The sequence below is a fragment of the Poecilia reticulata genome, chromosome 13, assembly GCF_904066995.2.
Source record: "Poecilia reticulata chromosome 13, P_reticulata-male-v2, whole genome shotgun sequence".
Classification (NCBI taxonomy): domain Eukaryota; kingdom Metazoa; phylum Chordata; class Actinopteri; order Cyprinodontiformes; family Poeciliidae; genus Poecilia; species Poecilia reticulata.
The window spans coordinates 22,559,857-22,580,097 of record NC_088842.1 but is presented as its reverse complement, the minus strand read 5'-3'; the positions used below and the strand labels follow the sequence as shown (position 1 = coordinate 22,580,097).

General features: G+C 37.4%; 1 protein-coding gene across 2 annotated transcripts in view; it reads right to left on the bottom strand.

Moving 5' to 3' along the window:
• Positions 1–20,241, bottom strand: part of lsamp (limbic system associated membrane protein) — a 537,461-nt gene that overhangs the window by 211,232 nt on the left and 305,988 nt on the right. The gene's annotated exons all lie outside the window — the stretch shown is intronic.

Genomic DNA, 20,241 nt, shown 5'->3' with positions numbered 1-20,241 from the left:
TTCCAAAATAAAGAAAGAATCCCTGAATTGAATCCGAATCAACTGTTGGAAATCCTGTTGCAAGGATAAAACAAAATGATCGACCATCCATCCACCCATCCATCGGTCAGGTCAGGTCTACGTAGGGAGGCTCAGACTTCCCTCTCACCAGCCTTCTCCTCCTGGGGAATCCCAAAGCATTCCTAGGACAGCCAAGAAACATAGGCCATCTACTTTGAAAAAAAAAAAAAAAACTTTCAAACCTGCCTATTTATCTGGCAGTATGCATGTAACTGTATGCAAAAATATAATTCAGGAATTTCTGTATATGATTTCATGAGCTGTGCAACACTGCTAAGCTCAGTAAAAAAATGCTTTCTTGAAAATTTCTGAACCTAAGTTTAAAAATACATTGAACTACACCTATTGTTCTTGCTGCATACATCGGAACAGATGCTCTGACAAAACCAAACTATAATTCCACAGAAGATACTCATTAATTCTGTGCTCAGGGCAATAACATCTAAAAATGCTGTTAATAGAAGAAGAGAAAGAAACATAAAAGCCTCTTGTACTACTGAACCAACATTAACAAATGCACAAACTTAATTCAAGATCACATCACTTGTAAAGCCAATAAATATGTGAAGTAATGCAATTTTCTACTTCGTTTAGAAAGGACTATTTGCGTGAACAGTGAACAGTGTTTGTGTTGGCACAAACACTGTGCCAAAATAAGGAGTAGCCTTTACAGATGTGTAAAAGCCATTGAAAACATGACAATAAGACAGTTTTTCTTACCAACTATGCAACAGCTATATTAGGCATTGTCTAGTGATCAGTGGAAGATTCAGATTGGTTCAGAGTAACAATTTAATACAGTAGATTTAGAATTTCAATTCAAATTTCAATTTGAATTTTCAGTTAGAATTGAAAATGCCCATCTATACTCACTTGACCATGTGTTCAAATGTGCAGTTTGTTTTGTGTTCTTTACTACAGTTTCAACATTTGGAATTAAAAAACCTCTGCAACCAGTTATAAGGACTGGCCATACTATACTGTGTGAGAATTCCCGTATTCTTATTGTCTACATCATTAGTTACACCTGTCTGATTGTACCCCATTACATGGTGCTACTTCTATTCATTCAGATATTTAGATGTGAGGAAAATGACTTTAGACATGCCATACCGACCTGGGGTTTTTCTGCATTTAATACTCACTTCCCCCATGATGTGTGGGTTCTCCCTAGATACTTTGGCTTCCCCACACATGACGCCAATGTGTTTACTAGGTGAACTGGGTACCCTAAATTGCTTTTGGGTATGGATGTGTGTGTGTGTGTGCGTGTTTTATCCTGTTATTAACCACTGACCTGTCCAGAGGTACCTCACCTCACACCCAGTGGCAACTAAAGATTTTTAGCCAAGAAATGTTGGCATGCTGATGCTGGAGAAACAAACTGAAACTGTCTTGTCAACATGGGAAAAAAACACCTTTCAGATTCTGTTATAAGGAAAAGGAACATTTGAAAAGCCAAAAAAAAAAATGGTCTAAACTGGTGTGGACCGGGTGTGGGTGAATCTTCATCAACACACATAGCAGCAGAGCACAGGATGCAATTATTTATGGGGCATTGTAACATTTAAATAGCCTTTATTTAAACAACATGCCAATTGTGCAAATCTGTGGTGCATGTGTTGTTTTAAAGTTGCATCACTGTGAAATCTTTAAAAAATATCCATGAAATTTATAACCGCTTGTTGTAGCAAATGAACAAACTTCGCATAATACAGCACTAGACTGGTAGAAAGGTCATGCTGCAGCATTAAATCTGGGTATCCTTGTATGTCATAAAAATGCAAGGTAGAGACGCGACAGAGTGATGGGGGAATAAATTTGTTATCTGGAGCTTATTCCACTGTGACACAAGCTGTATAACTGGAAATAACGGAACCAAAAAAAAAACAAAAACATGTTTATATTAAAATGTTCAGCTTACTCACATCAGTAAATGTTTGAAGGTGTAATGTTTGTTTATAAGTTAAAAACATGTTTTCATTGAGATCTGTTTATCGATACGATGTGAAGCCGTCCCTAAAATCCCTGCAGCCCTCTACCAATCTTCTAAGCCTCTGGTAGTGGAAGCAATCTTAAAGATCACACAGTTAAAGCAGTATGTGCATTTAAAACCACTTTAAATTGGGACTACTAGTTCTGAAGAAGAGAGCAGGGTACCACTCTGCATACAGAGCTACACAGCAGAGAATCTCATGTGGTGTTGAGCTGTATTTTTAGTCATACATTCTCTGAAGTCGGTCAGTGATCTGAGTATACAGCAGCACAGCAGCACTCATGAATGCCTAACAAAGAGCCAGTCAGTCTCTGCTCTAGTCTACACTGAAGGACTCAGACAGTCAAACTGAGGGCTGAAAAATAGCGAGGTTATAACAAAGCTGGCATGATACACGCAAAGTTTTAGTGTTGTGGTTTTCAAAGTATGTAAGGTACCCCATATAAAGCTCATATGCAAGAGAGATCTATATAAAAGGTTATTTAGAAGTATGTGGCTTTTGAAAAAAATATTACTTGTTTTTGTATGAACCCAAATACACTGAAAATGTACATGCAAACCAGGCACATTTTATATAATTAAGCTCAATTCAGTTTATTTATAGCGTGCTAGTTCATAGCAGATGGCTCAAGGCTCTTTACAAGAAAAAAAAAAAATCAGTTCAGTCACACATATATCCCAAATAACCCTAGTTTACAAACAGTATGTTAAGAGCTCAGATAAGCATCCAAATTAATTCAAAAAGTTCTAACAAAACCCAGCAGACTGCATTGAGTCATTGACTTGCAACATGCACTCCTCCTGGACGAGCATGTAGCAGCAGTAGACAATCACTTGCGTTTTGTCATGGACTTTAGAGCAATCCCTCATACTGAGAATGCATACAGCGACAGCAGAGAGAGAAAAAAAACACAAGAAGAAACCTCCGAAAGAACCCGGCTCAGTACGAGCAGCCGTCTGCCACGACCGACTGGGGATGTGAGGAAACAGAGGAGATGCGCATAAAAAAACACATGAACTGATGTAGGAATATTTTCAATGTTTATGAAAAGTAAAACGTTAACAGCAGGAGATCTCAGCCGATGCCCTCCTCCAGGATAGGTATTTATCCAGCTGCCTTTGCCTATAGCAGCAGAACTACAGAGATAGCGCAGGATAACCTAAACCAGTCTAACCATAAACTTTATTAAAATGGAACATTTTAAGCTTAGTCTTAAAAGTAGGCAGGGTTTTCTGGCTCACACACTGGGAGCTGGTTCCGCAGCAGAGAGGCCTGATAATTATAAGATCTGCCTCCGACTCCGCTTTTAGAAACTCTAGGAACCACCAGAAAAGCTGCAGTCTGACAGCTCTATTAGGAACATATGGAACAATCAGATCTCTGACGTTTGATGGAGCTCGATTTTTAAGGCCTTTGTATGTGAGGAGTAGAATCTGAAATTCAATTCTGGAGTTAGCGGGGAGTCAATTAAGGGAAGCTGAAATAGGAGAAACAATATTTCTCTTTTTAATTTTCATCAGGACCATTGCTGCATCATTTTGGATCAGCTGAAAGCTTTTAACTAGATTGTGTGGACTTCTTGATAGTAAAGAATCCCAGCCTTGAAGTAACAAATCCATGACTAGTTTTCAGTGTCACTCCTGGACAGGATATTTATTGAATTTGTTTCCCTGGTGAAATATGCAGCATGTTTCTTTGTGCCTCAGCTCCAAGTACTGCATTACCAAGGACCCAAGAGATTTTTTTTTTCAGGACAGTGAGACTGGAAGAGAATAGTATGGCTCAGAGAAATGCAAAAACAACTGTCATTATCTATGATGAGCACCACAGTCGGAGCGAGATAAATGATGAAACCACTGCAGCAAAAGAGGAAATCAGTTTATTCAAGTGGAAGGCAGAACATGAGCTGTTATTCATCTCTGGTTTTAGATAGTACAACATAACAGTCTACATAGAATAAATGTTGCAACATTTTATCTAATTAATTGTCTTATAATTATATTACATTGTTGGTAAATGTATCTAAAGCTCAGTTGTAATTCAGATTTTAATGGGTTACTCTGAAACTTTAAATGTTTTTTTTATATATTTGTTGGTAAAACTTGAAATGTACTTTTGTCAAAGTCTAGATTAAAGGGCAACTATTGAGGTGTGATTTAGATATTACACTTTTGCATGGTGTCTTGACTTCCCCCTCAGCTAATGACTCTGAAAGGGTACATTGTATCAAAGCAAAAGAAAAAGAAAAACAAAATGTCAGATATCTCTATGTGGAACAACTGCTTTTTCAGATAAGAAATGAATTCCACAATAAAAAATGTCCCCACTGGTGGTTATTGGGTTCAGAGTTAGATTTTTTTTTTTTTTTATCTTTTTGTAAAGTTATTAGTTTTGGTTTAGAGTCCTGACATTTGCTCGCTCTTCATCCTTATATCTTCATATCTTATGTCTGTCAGGTTTACTTCCTGTTCTAAGGCCTGACTGCACCCACATATTCATGCTATTTATAACGCAGTCAAGAAGTTTCACTTCATTCTCACATGGGTAAGTAATAAAGACATCTGTACAGTTGCCACTCAGGAAACAAGAACTAGAAAAAGATTTAAAAACTGACCTCTTGCCGAAACAAGTAACTTTTGTCCCGGGGAGAAAAATATTTTTTCACTGGTTCTTCTGTGCAAGTACCAGTGAACTCCTGGTACTTGCACAGAATAGGGATGGCAATAAGAAATAGTAAGGAGTAAAAATACCAGCACTAGATAAAAACTGAAGAAATATTTTGAGTTGCAGCAAAGGCAAACCTAAAGATAAAGTTCTGTCAGCAGAGAGCTGCAGTTAATTCAGGAGTACCTCCACCATCCAATCAACAAAAGCTAGGAGGTTGGTGTTGGCAGATAATTTTGAAATCATGTAATCAGTAATGTAACCAAGTTACTTTTTTAATAATTAATCGGTAGTCTGCAGTCAAATTACCGTAGTTGTGGCGACTGTTTAATCAATTACGAATTCAGTGATGGCACTTGGTTTAATGTAATGCTTTGATTGTTGATTCTATGTTGCATGTGTTTTTGTGTTTATGTTGTAAACGCAACAGTCTCCTAGATATTCAGCGGTGCTTTGTAAAATGATCTTTTTGAGCTTTACATCATGTTATAATGTTATTCCCTCATCAAAAACATAGCTGGAGTGTTGCTTTGAGTCTTCCATGCATGTTTGAGAAATCCTTTAAACCAGTGTTAAGTTGCACTTTTTTATTTGGCAGCCTAAAATATTGTTTTGGAAAGTCTGTGAAACAGCTATCAAATTTCCCATTGAGTGCAAATGACAATGTCTGTTAACCTAATGATGTGTACAGATGGAAGTCACAGTGGGAGGGGAAGAGGAGAACAAGGAACACTTTAACAGCAGCTCCATTTGTTCGTATGTGAACTATTGCTGCATGGCAGCTAAATCATGTTGTGCTGTAAGAGATGAAGTTGAAACCTTGATTTGTCATTAGACATGTAGATTCACTGGCCACTTTATTAGGTACAACTCCCTCCGTTGGCCTCGGTACAACCTTAATGCCTCATGGCATGGATTCAACAGAAATATTGTTCAGTGATGTTGGTCCATGTTGACATAACATAACAAATTAGCTGCAGATTTTTATTTATTTATTTTTTTACCACACATCCAAGACTTTATGTTGGATTGAGATCTGCAGACTGCTGAGACCTCTGGGGTTCAGTTATTAATCTCCAAATATCCACCAGACGTACCCATCAGAAGGCTGATACTATGTGATCATAAAGAGACAGACTAAAGTAGTCTGTGGAGTTTAAATGATGCTTTATTGCTATTGTGGGACCTATTTTTTTTCGAGAAAAATCCTTACACTGCTCCCATAATCCTGAAGTGTTAGGGCACTGTTGAGGCATATTTGATAAATGTCATACACTTAGGAGTATATGCATCCTCTTTATTAGCCAGACCTGTTCAGTTGCTTATCAACACAAATCAGCAGTGCAACACATTTAGCGAAATAAAGAAATAAATAAAGGATGTGTCCCAAAGAGTTAAACTAAAAAGGTTTTAGAGGTTTTTAATCTCCAAACATACTTTTTTATAAACAATATTTCTTTAAAATAAATGTAATTACTCACTGATTTACCTTTTGACATTGTGTGTGTTATATTATCATTTTGGAACAAAGTTCCTTGCTCTGAATTTTGCTCCAGGATATATTCTCACTCTTTCAGATCATGAAATCAATACCATCTTATGAAAGACAAACAACAGAGCAGTTACAATAAGTGGAGGTTCTATAATGGGAGTTTGATTCTCCGTCCACCTCTGCTCTTGCACCTCTGCATGAAAACAAATCACAGTTAGCTTTGGTGTGAGCAATAGAAGATCAATGAGCCAAACACTGCTCTCACATCCTTTCATTTTTAGGGCCCAAATGTGTTTTGTGCCAACCTATGGAGACTTTTCCAAAAATATTCCACGTAGACAAACTTAGATGTAAGAGAAAGCACAACAAAACAATGAAAAAAAAAATTGTTTTCAAATTAAAAAAAAAAAACAAAAACAAAACATATGCACGTTGAACCCTGGCATACATATCAAAAATGTATTCTTGGCAGCAAAATGAAAGACTAAAGACAATATCTGGCAACATCCTTTGAAGCATATATTGCATTTCAAAGCAGATAGTCATGCACACTAACAAAACACACCAACCTATGCCTGAAGCCCTGTGCACGCGCCATAGTTTCTCTTTCTCTCTGTCAGCAGGAATACAAAATGAGGCAAACCTCTGACACAATGCAACCTTTATTACAGACAACATGCCAAAGAGACATCTCTGCTTCAGTTGTTGGAAAAAAAAAAATCTAATTTATGGAACTTCAATTTTAACTTCAAGTTATCGATTAACAGACTTCAGCAGAACTAGATGGCATGCAGAGGAGATCAAGCAATATTCCAGACTCCGGACAATGTTGCCTCAAATCATTGGGGCTGATGTAAATTTATTTGCAAACAGCTTTTTAAACTAGGTATTCAAAATTCTCTTTTCAAAATTTCACCCACCCTAGATAAACTTAAACATTTGTTAAAGTAGAAGCTAAAGTTAGTCATGGACCACATAATACGTGGAGCCCAAATCCAGCTGATCGGCAAGCATCTGATCAGCTGGATCAGATCAGCTGGATCAGATCAGCTCTGATGTCTGTATCATCATTTGAAAACAGCACAGTTTTCAAATGATGTCTGTAAAGCCATTATCTGGCATTTGTAAAGCAGCGCCATTATCTTTCGTCTTCGGGATTCATACTTCAATGCTCAACATAAGAAATTTACTAACATTTCTGCTTCGAACGTACTGCTAATCAGTTAAATAGGTGGAGTTCAAGGGTAACGACAACACTTTTCCTACATTCGTATGTTTTATTATTCTTGATTTGGTTGTGCGGCAAAGTAAAATCGAATTTATTGAATAGAATTGAAAGAGGATTTACTATCAGTTTAATGCATGTGTAGCTTGTCGAAATGTGACCTTAGCTCTCAGGACTTGTGCATCATCCTTCTCCCTTACTGTTGATATTTGTGCCATGGCTGCTCCTCAATTTGCTTACAAAAGAATTGCTTTAAGTTGTTCCCCGAGGGTCATCTCCTGCTCCTGCTATGCAGTTCTATTAGAGTGCAGGCATTCAGGGACCTTGCTGCAGAGGATTGGTTTAGCTGTTCAAGGTAAAAACCTAAAGGACAACACCATGAATACCTTGCAGGAACAGAAGCATCGAGTGTAATGGTCAGAGCGATTTAAGGCGCTTGTCCTTGGCAACAAAAACAACTCCTCAAATCTGCAGCGGGTTTATTTCATGCAAACCATCATACGACCATGCTTGAATTATTCTCTGCATCAGTTCAGTTATGGTGGGATGGATTTCAAGAGGTGATGGATAACTAATTAAGACCTGCAGAGACAGCACTGTTGTTCCAAACAACTAAGCGACTCTGAGGAAATTAAAAGTAATTAACTGAAATTACTTTATCCGTGAGCACATTTTTAAAATAGCTATTTTGAATAGACAAAATTACAGCCATTTGAATACTTGCTAATTAATCTGAATGCTGATGCAGCACATCCTCCTGTGTAAAAAAAAAAAAAAAAAGTATTTTCGACATGACTGTTTAATAGTTTAAAGCAATATATAATTAAAAATGAAACATGATCTAGTTGGTTCACTTCCCAACAAGATGACTGCTTGTGTTGCACAAACACTATGTGAGGAACTCAAGCAACAGAGCTTTGTTGTTGCTGCAAAAGATCAAATGTGCTTTGAGAATACTTTAGAAACATATTAAGTTTGCACAGCTTTTAAAGATATATGGTACACTGTGGTAAAACACAGTTTTCAAATGATTAATTGATGGTTTTCTTACAAGGGGGAAAAAATGTGATTAAACAAGTTAAACAAGATTAAAGTTCTTTTAGCAGCATCTTCACAGCCCCTGAGCTGTACATAGTTACCGATGAAACAGACTGAAGAGACACCCTCCAATTAAGAAAAAGCTGAAAGAGGAAGTACAGAAAGCATCACAAAAGAAGACTGCAAAACTTTAGTTATGTCAGCTGGTCACATGGTAAATGCAGTTATTACAAGCCAAGGAATTTTATCCCAAACGGATTTGCCTTTCACTATGGGCTGCCAGTGGTCTGGATGTTTTCCATCCCATTTCTAGTTCTGGAGGGCTCTCCCTGGTAATTCTCCATGGTAGTTCAGAACGTTGCCAAAGAACATCTTACACAGATTTCTTTGCACAAAAAGAAATGCCTCTTCTCAGAGAAAAAGAGAAAAAAAATCACAGTACACACTTTATTGTGCAGTCCATTGATTGATATTAATTAAAAAGCTGTAATGAAGTGAACAGGTTGCACTTAAGTGGTTCCTTCTTTAGCTCAGATTAAAAAACCATCAGCACAATGTGCCAGCTGACACAGCTGTTTCATTTCAGAACATGAAACTGTGTATCACTGAAATTCACACATGGACAACGAGGATGTGTTTTAATATAACTGGACATTATAGGTGATTTCTTAAATGATTTCTGTTCTTCATTTGTAACAACCGGTCACTCCAAGTCCCAGCAAACCATTCGTAACTTTTCTAACATGAAATATTTCGTATCATTAGACCTGAGCCACAGTGTCTTTCAAAACCACTCATAAGCCATGGACTTCCCCATCTTTGTCATGTGAAGATGTTTCAGGATTTGATTATTAAACAATATATCAAGCTTGAACATCTAACAGAACACTGCTCAATGTATCATCTGAAAATGAGTATGTGGCAGCTTAAAATTTATACATGATTGTTCACCTAACCTGATAAGACTGGGCAAGGGAAGCATCTAGTTGCCGATTGCAGTTATGAAAGAGCTGGAGGGGTCCATAGTTAGGGTGGGGGAATATGTTAATATAGTATTACTGTTAGTTGTTCACTCGCCAAATACTTTGTAGAAGAGTGACAAGAAGAAAATCCCTGTTGTAAGAAACCCATGACAATTCCATTTTAAAGTTTGCCACAAGACATGTCAAAAGTCATCATCAAGAGGAGCTTTTCTGCATGATTTAGATCTGTCACTGTTTCAGTCAGATTTCTGGTTTAGTTCCAAGCCTGTGCAGAAATTGGCGGATTTCTGCTTATGTATTTTACTCATTTGTGTTAGAGCAAGAAAACATCTTAAACATGCATGTTGTACATAGCACATATATATTACATGCATACTCATAGGCAAATAGCCTGTACCTATGAGCCATAATGTGTTCTCAATATGGAAAAAGGTAAAGGACATGTCCCCAGTTTTAGATTCTGCCTATACAGCAGCCCCCTGTTGAAATAAAAGCATAACTGATCACATACTAGTTAGAGCAGTGGTGTCCAAAGTCAGTCCTTGAGGGCCGGCATCCTGCATGCTTTAGTTCTTTCCCTGGTTTAACACACCTGGATCATATGATGGCCCGTTAGAAGGCCTAAGAGGAACATTGACTTGCTGAAAAGGTTGTTACCACCACCAGGGAGAGAACTAAAACGTGCAGGATGCCGGCCCTTGAGGACCGACTTTGGGCACCCAATATTTTGAGGAACTTTGAAAAGCTACAGATATGACATCTGAAACTAGAATTCTTTAAAGCCACACAAAGGAATGTCAAAAATTGCAGCAAGCATGGTACATTTAATTAGAGGAAATGCACCACTGTTGCGGTGCTTTACCATTTACTGACTTAAAAGACTAAAGCAGCTGCATGAATGTGTCAGCTACAATGACAGGTGTGTTTTGTAGGATTAAAAACCTTCTTGAGTGTCTAAAAACTGGTACTTAAAATCCACACCAAGCCGGAAACTAAATGATGAGGGGAAAACACTGAACATGACAGAACAGACAACATCTGCAGACAGGAACACTGACTCTGCATCAGTGCTCAAACTGGCATTATCGTTTGTGAAGAAAAACTTGACAATATGAAGGAAAAATTAGCATTTCCTGTGGTTTGTGCTTGCACATGTTGTGTCCAATTAATAATTGCATGTCCAGAGTTGAGCTGTCCAGCACCAAATAATATTCCTGCAGTATTGGACTGTCAGAAACACATCTACTGAAAATAATGGAGAACAATCATTCCATATTGCCTGGTATTCAAAAGAAAACATGCATTTCTTATAATGTCCTCTCAAAATTGTATGTCTGAGAATAATTTCAGACATGTCCTCTGCTAAGTGGACATGTAAAAGGTTCATTTGAGGATATAAAATGGCAATACATTTTTTGCACCATGCCCATTTTTCACAATGCTCTTACTGCAGAGCAGAACCAGAGGAACCTAAAGCTGCTGTCACAATCTTTTTTGCTTTGCCATGTCTGCTGGAAATCTGAAGAATATATCTTATGTGGGCTAAAGTGTGATGTGAAAAGGTGATTTTGTAACCAATTCATGTGATGTCTTTGAATTCGGTTAAGTTCTCTGAAACGCTCCAAATATGAAAAGTCAGTTTGCATTGAGATTCATAGTGTAGAAATCAGTGTCCCGCTGTTTCATGACTAGGTCTGTCTCTTTTCCCTTGCATCAAATGGAAATAAACATCAGTCACTGCGGTTAGACGATTATGAGATTTATTAATCAGGCAATAGAGATTGCCTCAAGCTTCATTTTCAGCATGAAGCATTTAGACTTGAGTGAATAGACTCCATAGCTTGAGATCAAGAGTTATTGTTGTGCACATATAAAAGCAGTGGTGCACATGTGAAAGCTGATGCACATGTGGAGGAACTTTTCAACATGTCCAAAAAAATATCTGTGGCGGGCTGGTTTATCAAGGGGTCAAATTATGGATGCTTCAGTGTTAAATGCATAGCAGAGTTATGTGGATTTTTTTATTTTAGATGATAGAAAAATCTGAAGACTGTCCATCATTTTGACGGATTACAATTTACACCCCTGATAACTTGATTCATACACACAGACATTTTTAACTTCACACACAAAGTACTTCTTAGAGGCAACATAATAATAATAATAAAAAGTTTAATTTCATTGTTCATGTGTAGTTATTGGGGCCGCAGTCTGTGGTTACATGTGTTCATCTGCTTGCTGTGTGATGGGATCTGGATTCTCTGTACAACTTGCTGAATATTAAATCAAATAAAAATGAAATACAATTGAATAATCTGTGTCATTATTATCATTTAAAAATTGATGGATAGAAACTGAAATAATTTTGTTTTTTTATGCTGTCAGCCAAAGTGACAGACAACAAAAAAAAAATCTAATGCAATGTGTGAGAGCCTTATTTTCTTAGTGCATCATGTATTAATGAAAGGATGATATATCACAGTGTTACAGGTTTGAAAGGCTTGGATTCTCCGGGTGGTCAGGATTCCTATAGCAGCTTTGACAAGAACAAAAAAAGTAAAAAAATAAAGTCAAACCACACCTACATGAAAAAGGATCTGCAGAACCCCGAAGTGCTTCTTTCGCAGGCAATTCACATCTTAGCTCTCCAACCCCACTCCTGTTTCACTAGGCTCCTTTCTCCCACTGGCTTTCAGTCTCACTTCCATAAATGAATAATGTAGACCCCCTCATTGTTTTGGTATGAACGAAGCAATTCCCTGGACGAACTTCTCTCTGAAGACCGCAGAGCCACAGGGCTATCTCCAGGCCCTCCCCTTTAATCTGCATTCTTCCTCTGTTCTCTTAATTGGGAGGATGTGGACGTGAAGGCACAGTAATAGCACTCTTGGAGATTTCTCATTTTATTTCTCCCTTGTGACAAATCCTTATAATCTGCTTTCCTACGCTGGCGTCTTTTATCTTTACATGTTTGTCAGTTTCGCTGCATCCTTTGTGTGTCTAACTTGCTCATCATTGAGAGCACATGTTTTTATCCAGATTATTTACGGCTGGCAACCGAGGCGATGGGATGTGGCAAAAGGGCAGAGTAAATAATTAAGGGAGTAAGAAATGCCACAAGGCAGAAAAGTCAATAACAACCCAACATAAAGCCTTTACAACGAATCATTGCTCATTAGGCATTAGAGCAAAAGGGCTAGAGCTTAACTTCTTTAGATAATACCCCTATTTCATATCTAATGGAATTCACTAAATCACAATCTCCCTCCAAACATTTCTTGACAGAAATGAATGTCTTTCTCTTGTTCCCCTTCTCTGCTGAATACCAAGGCAAATGAGGAAAGCAAATGAATGACAAGCTTGCGGCCAACGGGTTCTTCACCCAGAGGACGTTCATCGTTCTTGCGCAGAAGGCGACGACAGCTATAACCCAGTTTTATGATTTAAAGAGCTTTGCGTGTTTACAGTAAGCTGCAGGCAACATTAGAGTTAATTCTATCACATAGACAAACTTAATGTGTCACCATCTCTGCAGCCCTGTGGTCATGTTCAGACAGATTATAGAATTATGTCAAAAGGAGCATTTTTATTGTTTTTGATCAGACACCTGCACTGCGGAGGAGTAAAAAAATAAATAAAAATGCAGCCATACCAGCAAAATGCATCATCGCACTCGCTCCTAAAGGGGGAAGTAGCAAAGCAAGATTTTTGTTTGTTGAAACATGAATGGTGGTTTAATTCATTTAAATGTCCATTCTTTTTTCATTTTTCATTGCCTACTTAATCCTTTTTCATGCTTTCAGGGTCCTCCGATTAGCATAGTTTCACTGAATCATACACATTTTTTCAGTAGTTCAGAAGATGATGGTTTCTATTGATCAAATATCATCCTTCAAAACTATGACCAACTCTAAGGCTACATTGACACTGCAGGCAAAAATGGCCAAAATCCATCTTTTTGTCAATATTTGACCCTTATCTCATCCAGTCAAGCTCCAGGCAGCATTTATATGGAGTACTAAATTGAAGTAATCTCATTCTAAACAGTCAGGCCGACATTTTTCGCCATAAACAGTATGTGAAAGGAGCATGATATGTTGTGATTGCTGTTCTGTATAATAATATAAAAAAAACAGGAAATAAGAAGCCTTGAAGTGTACATTTCTCACCAATGGATTTAGAAATCCTAACAATGACATAAGGAGGATATATAAACATGTGTAACAAAAAAAGCAATACTGTAGGGGCTGTATTATAGTGAGTTATTGTGGCAGAGACCAAGTCAATCCATGTGATTAGACAGGAAATTAAAGTTGTATTGCTGACACCTTTGGTGGCCATTCATTGACCAGTTAGGTTATTCTGATTTTGCACCATCTCTGTCAGGTTGTTTGTTGTTTTTTTTTTCCTCTACTGGATAACCAAAGTGTTGCCAAACAAACAAATGATAGATAATATGATTTTTTCCCCCCATGGTTTCTAACTCGCCAGTTCAGCAAAAAGTTTTTATTAGTTGAAGGTCAAACCAAACCTCAATTAGACAGAAACAAGTGTTAAACATAGATTCTGGTTGTCAGACAAACCTTCATATTGCGGGCCCATAAAAATGGCTTACACTTATTTCAGCACTCAAAGCCACATGCTGGGAGTAGCTGGGCAGTGTTTCTTCACTTGAAGAAGAAATACAAGGACATTTTAATATCAGAAGCTCTTATGGCACAAACTCTTGTTTCACCACTAATACAGCAAAAAAAATAAATTAGCTGGGGCTTTTGACAATTAGTTCTTTGCAACTAGTTACTGGTGACTCACCACTACATATTTATGACACATTTAGGGTCAACATAACCCTAAAGGTAAACATGAGCATCTCACTCATGTTTACCTCTGAAACATGAGTGGGTTACTTCAAAAGGTGTAAAAAACTTTTTTTTTTTTTTTTCTCCTACTGAAATCTGAGCTTTATGTTTAGAGTTTGGTTTTCTATCTCAGCATTTTATCTGTAAGTACTGAAAAGACTGCCTCAAAGTTCTTTCCCAGTCTAACAGATTCAAGGAAAATTTAAAAACAAACAAGAAAGCTACAGTAATCCGCTTTGCAAATGTCCACCGGGCTGGATTTATATAACTGAGACAAGTAAATAAAAAAAAATAAAAAAGCTGTCAGCAAAGCTTGGGTGGCATTTAGCACATCAAAACAAAGAAATAATTATTGCATCATATAAACTGAATTGCTACATGATCATGTGGTTTATTCTTCTAACAAGCTCTCAAATTATGTATTAATTACGGCTGACAAGGATTTTTTAAACATTTTTTATGTAATGTATTTTCATTGAATACATAATATTATACTATCAGACACTGTCTGATTTTCAACCAAGGTGCAGAAGGCACATTTGTTAAGTCTGCAGTTCTCTGAATGCATACAGCATACCGTCAGCTCAGCATTCAGTGTGAGGAGCAAAATGTACCGATGTGACAAATTTGGCACCCTGTATGAGGACATACAGTACATTCACACATGCTTGTGTTAGGAGTCATCCAACTAGTCTGCAGTAGAAATACATGATGTAGAAGAGCCATTTTATATGTTTCATATCTATGCTGACCAGCCTCAGTCAGCCGCCTGCTGCTCTGGTTTACGGGTCTGCCTGATTTAGCCTTGTATGCATGCTTGCACTTTTCTTTATATGAAATATGAAAAAAAAGATAAGTCTCAAAACTTTTCAGCTCATAGAATGTGGTGGCACACTTACTGTGACTCATTCTTATAAAATAAAAAGGGGAAAGAATGACAAACTGTGTTCAAAAACATTTACAAACAAGATATTTGTAAATTTGAGATTAAACTTAAACAGTCTTCAACTATAAATTAATGTCAATGGAAAAATAATGTGGTTAATATCTAGTTACAAAGTTGAATTGTGAGTTACTGATCTTTGTGATTTTGCTACTATGTTTTTAGCTTTTCTACAATAGATTAATTCACTTGTCACCATCTTTTAGCAAGATATTCATCATAGAACTAAGTTATTAAAATGCCAGCCAGGGTTTTAAGTCTAATCTAATTTTGATTCACTTACAATTCAAAAAGATGTTAAAGGCATAACAAGTCAGTAATGTGATGACAGCTTTATTCAGACTAAGAGAAATAAATAGAAAGAAGCATAATTTAGCTGCTAGAAACCTATTTAACACAAAATACTGATCTGACGTGTTTAAATATGTGCTAATAATTCAGCATTTTTAAAAAAAGAAACAACTGTAATTTGATTTTATGAAGACTAACTTTTAAAGAGAGTTGTTGCTGTTAATGACGGAAAGAGGGGAAACAGAAGGAGGATGGAGGTATGGAGGAAAGTGGGGAAGGCCAGGAGGGAGTAGAGGTGACCTGATTCATGCGGACACATACACATTAATACACAAGCATTCACACCCTATATTAATCCAGCAGTGCACAAGCTGTCATTCCTAAAACTGCAGTAGCAGCCTATATAGCCCTCTAGAGTGGATGGAATCAGAGGTGGGGGAAAGGGTAGTAAAATATTTCCCAAACCTGTGTAGGACACAGGAGAGGTGCTATTGATGTAATGCATGACTGCTGGTCCATCTGCTACTCCTCTAGCTAGACAATCTACACCTGTTCCCCAGACAGTTACAAGTTTACACATTAGATAGTCTAAATTTGGAAAATGTACACCCACAGAAGCAGCACTCATTGATCCATTTATTATCCAGTTATAACCTGACCAAATCTGGCTGGTACCTTCAGCAATCGACACATAAAGATGCAAAGAACAACCCCTACAGGATGCGAGTCCATCACATGAAATAAATCCCACCAGCAACCAGCACACACCCAAAAAGAATCAAATGGGACCCCAATGCAGCTGATTTAGCTACTTGTGAGATTCAGCTGTTCTTGTATAAAATTGAAACAGTGCTTCACTTCAAAATCAGATGCAATTGTTTTCAGAAACTCGGTGTGTGAAGATCTATTCTGATCAGTTAGATGAAGTTTTGAAAACAGGATATATCTGCTGGAATATATATAGGCTACACAAATTAATCCAGACTACAAGTGTTACAATTAGGTCAATCTTTTGTGATAAACTCAAAATGTAGCATTATACATTTTGAAATATATTTTCAGAATGCCAGCAAATGCATTTATTTGTTCAGTAAAACACAGTTTGCTTTTGGTTCCTCGGGTTAAAGGGATTATTATTGATGCTGTTTGTTACTGTGGATAAGGACGGAGCTTCACTAACGTATTTAGGATAGAGGGCAGCTAAACTAACTGCTGGAGGAGGGCTTGATTGGTTGAAATGACAGAGTGAAGCCTCATAGAAAGCGGAGTCAATGAAGGGACAGAGGCTGGGGAGCAAAAGTATGTGGAAAGCACCACTTAGGGTTGGTCTGCAGGAAACAAATACAGCCCTGGCTGTTTTCTGCTAATGTTCATCGCCTGGAGGAGGGATTATTCATAGCTTCAAGTACACACTCAGCATGTACACCTGCAAATAATAATAAAAAAGCTGTGTTTTTGTTTAGAACCATCCGCATAGCAAAGCATCTCAGACCAGCAAGACTTCAGTCTAATAAACAAGAAAAAAAAAGAAAGAAGAAAATAAAATAGGACTTCAGACCAGAGTTAGAAAAGCTTTAAAGAGTGTTGCTTGGACCAAAAGTAGAAGACTTGAAGTGAACACATCAAGCTTTTTAATCCTTCCTAGTAATTTTGGTCATCTTAACTAGAAGATGAACGTTTCAGTCTGATTTAATTGAAGAGAAAACAAAAGGTAACAGAGTGTTTATAATTGTTGGACCACCGTCCCCAAATTGAATCCTATAATCCCTTAATAAAATCTTTTTATTTTTATTTTATAGATTTAATTCTTTTAATTTCTTCTCTGATTTCTTGTTTAGTTCTCCCATTGCATGGGTTCTTCCCCCGCAGTCCATCAAACACGCCTCTAAAGTTAATTGGTTACTCTATATTGCCCTTAGGCATCAGTGTATGGTTTGTCATCCTGTGTAGCGCTGTGATGGACTGCCGACCTTTCCAGGGCGTACCCCACCTCTCACGCAATCATCGCTACAGATCGGCACCAGCCCCAGGTGAAAAGACGTGCAGGTATACACAATGGATGGATTTCCTTTTCACACAGCAACTGCACTATTCTGAAGATTCTTCCTGTTTTGACCTTCACTTCTTAACAGACTTTTAGATTCTTTCGTAAAACAAGCACACCAACATAGTTTGTAATGACATGAAATTTACGTACGATTTTTTTTCATGTTTTTGGTTTAAAACTAGGATGCAAAATGAAAGTAAAACAAATTTTTATTTTTGTTTTAAGAATAAAACTAAAAGAAAAAGATGACACATAGTAGCTTTGTTTGTCCTTTGAGTTGGCTAATGAAAATCAGTTTTGACTACTAATTATCCTGTAATGCAACAACAGCACTTGGCTTCAGGAAAAGAGGTTTGTTTTACATTCTCAGCTAAGCTACCACAGCATCTTTAACAGTTAGCTAAGAACGACATGTAATCCTCTTTAGTGCTTGACGTTTTGACAAACCGTAGAGGACAGAAAGGATCTCCTGAGGGGATATGAGATAGAAAACAGGTTCTTAGGTATAGCGTGCGCCGCTGCTGAGACCCTCCGCTGACCCAGAGGACACTGGGGAGGGAGGCTGTGCAGCTGATGGAGTGTAACTGCTTTACAATTATTAATATATGAGTGAGTCTTCAATGCCTCAAGTCAGCCGCAGATCCAGGGTGAGTAAACCGCATACCATGGAGTGTAAGCCACTGAGATAATGTTTAATCCAACAGGACTGAACTTATCTAGAAACTGTGTTAAGAGAAGTGTTTACATTAACGCCCCCAGATTATGGTTAATTTAAAACCATCTGAAGAAACATTTTTACAGCCCTACATTGGCATTACAGACAGTTAACCAAATTTGATCAAATCTCGTTTATTACTCATGGTTGCTGGTTGGTTTTTGACCAATGCCATTTTTCGCTGTTCTTTGGTACTGTAATGACAAAATACACTTTGTCTTATTTACTGGGAAGAATCAGAGCTTTTGTTCTTCTTTGTTGAAACTCTTTTCAACCGGATTTGGTTCAAGACCAGAGGCGCAAATTCCAGAGTTGTGAAATGAACTGATCTCGTTGTTCTCAGTATGAAGTTGCTGTAAACTCCTCCACCCTTCTTGTTCAGGGCTGATGAACAAGCGTCTTTTCTTTCCTTACTTTCAATTTGTCCAGAGTCTCATCGGTCATTTTCTTCCTATGGATAAAATTATAATCAAAAAGCATTTTAATTCATTCTTGATTGACTCAGTGCTTCACCTTAAAATAAGATTTATTAATCTCTTTAACAGTACTAAAAATAAAATCTTGCATAAGGACAAAAACAAGCTGGAAAGCAAACTCTTCTATAAACTATGCTTTTTCAATGAGAATTTTTGGGTCTCCGATTGTTTTAAAGTAGGATTATATATTTGCAATTCAGTTTACAGAGGTGCAAGCAAACATCTTCACACTCGTCCACAAATAAAGAATTTTAAGGCTGGTGAAATGACAGACTTTCCTCCTTTTTAGTGCCGTTTCTGTTAAAACAAAATGGCAGATAGAGTAGCAGTCATGAGTTGATGGACTTCATTGTCATTTTGTGAATTTGTTCTGTGTTTTATGGTTGTTAACTAGAGTATTTTTTCTTAGCTTTCTCAGTTAACGTTTCCCCACAGCTGTTCTACATCCTGTTAATTAGACCCATCTGTTCATGTTTCCACTAATCCCTCCTCCCATTATGAATTATCTCTCTTCTACTGAATTACCAAGTTGTTCTCTGATCTGTTCATGAACTTGTTTATTAAACCATCAAGTCTCACGTTCTTCTGCCCACCTCCTGCCAGCGGTCACTATATTGTATTCAAAAATGTCAACTCGTACATGCTATGGATGTATGTCATGTCACGAGGCAAACATGAGTCGTTTATTTAGATGTTCCTTGAGGACCTCGACATACTTCATCCATAAATGAACAGTCAACGCACGGGCATGTGGTTGCAAATCGTATTCGCACACAACTTTGCAAAGTGCGGCTCACCTGGAGGAAAGCCGCCCACTTCATGTCACGCCACTATCTACGGGGACGCCCAGGTCTAGTGCCGAGTTCAGCAGGCAAACAAAATTATGCAATTTGCATGTATGTAAACAAGAACCATTTCGGCAGGTTAGATTAAGTATGTCAGGGCCTTTAGTTACATAATCAAAATACAGTGCTGTGTAAGATGTTCAAAGCTTAACATTCTATATTGTTTTATAGCTTATTGCTGATTTAAACCTCTCTACGATATGAATACCCAAAGCATTTTTTGATTCTTATTTGTAAAAAGAAACTGACCTCTTCCACTGCTTTATGTTGGTATATTACATAAAATATAAATTTAACTTCAAACCTTGTGACTGTAACAATACAAAATTGTAAAAAGTCTAAGGGCTACTTTTCCAAGTTACTGTGCATTCTGGGAGCAATCATTAAACTAATGTCCCATAGCATCTGTGACGTGGAGAAACACTTCTGTTTACCTTACAGGTCTCTCTCTGAACTGTTGGTGTGTCTGCCAGCAAATTTAGTGAAAAAAAAAAAAAACACATCCTCTGTTACAAAATTTTATAGTGCAGTATTTGTTGTCAAAACAACACGTAGGAACAAAAAACAAGCATATGTCCAACTTGTTTAGGTATAGATAGAGACAAT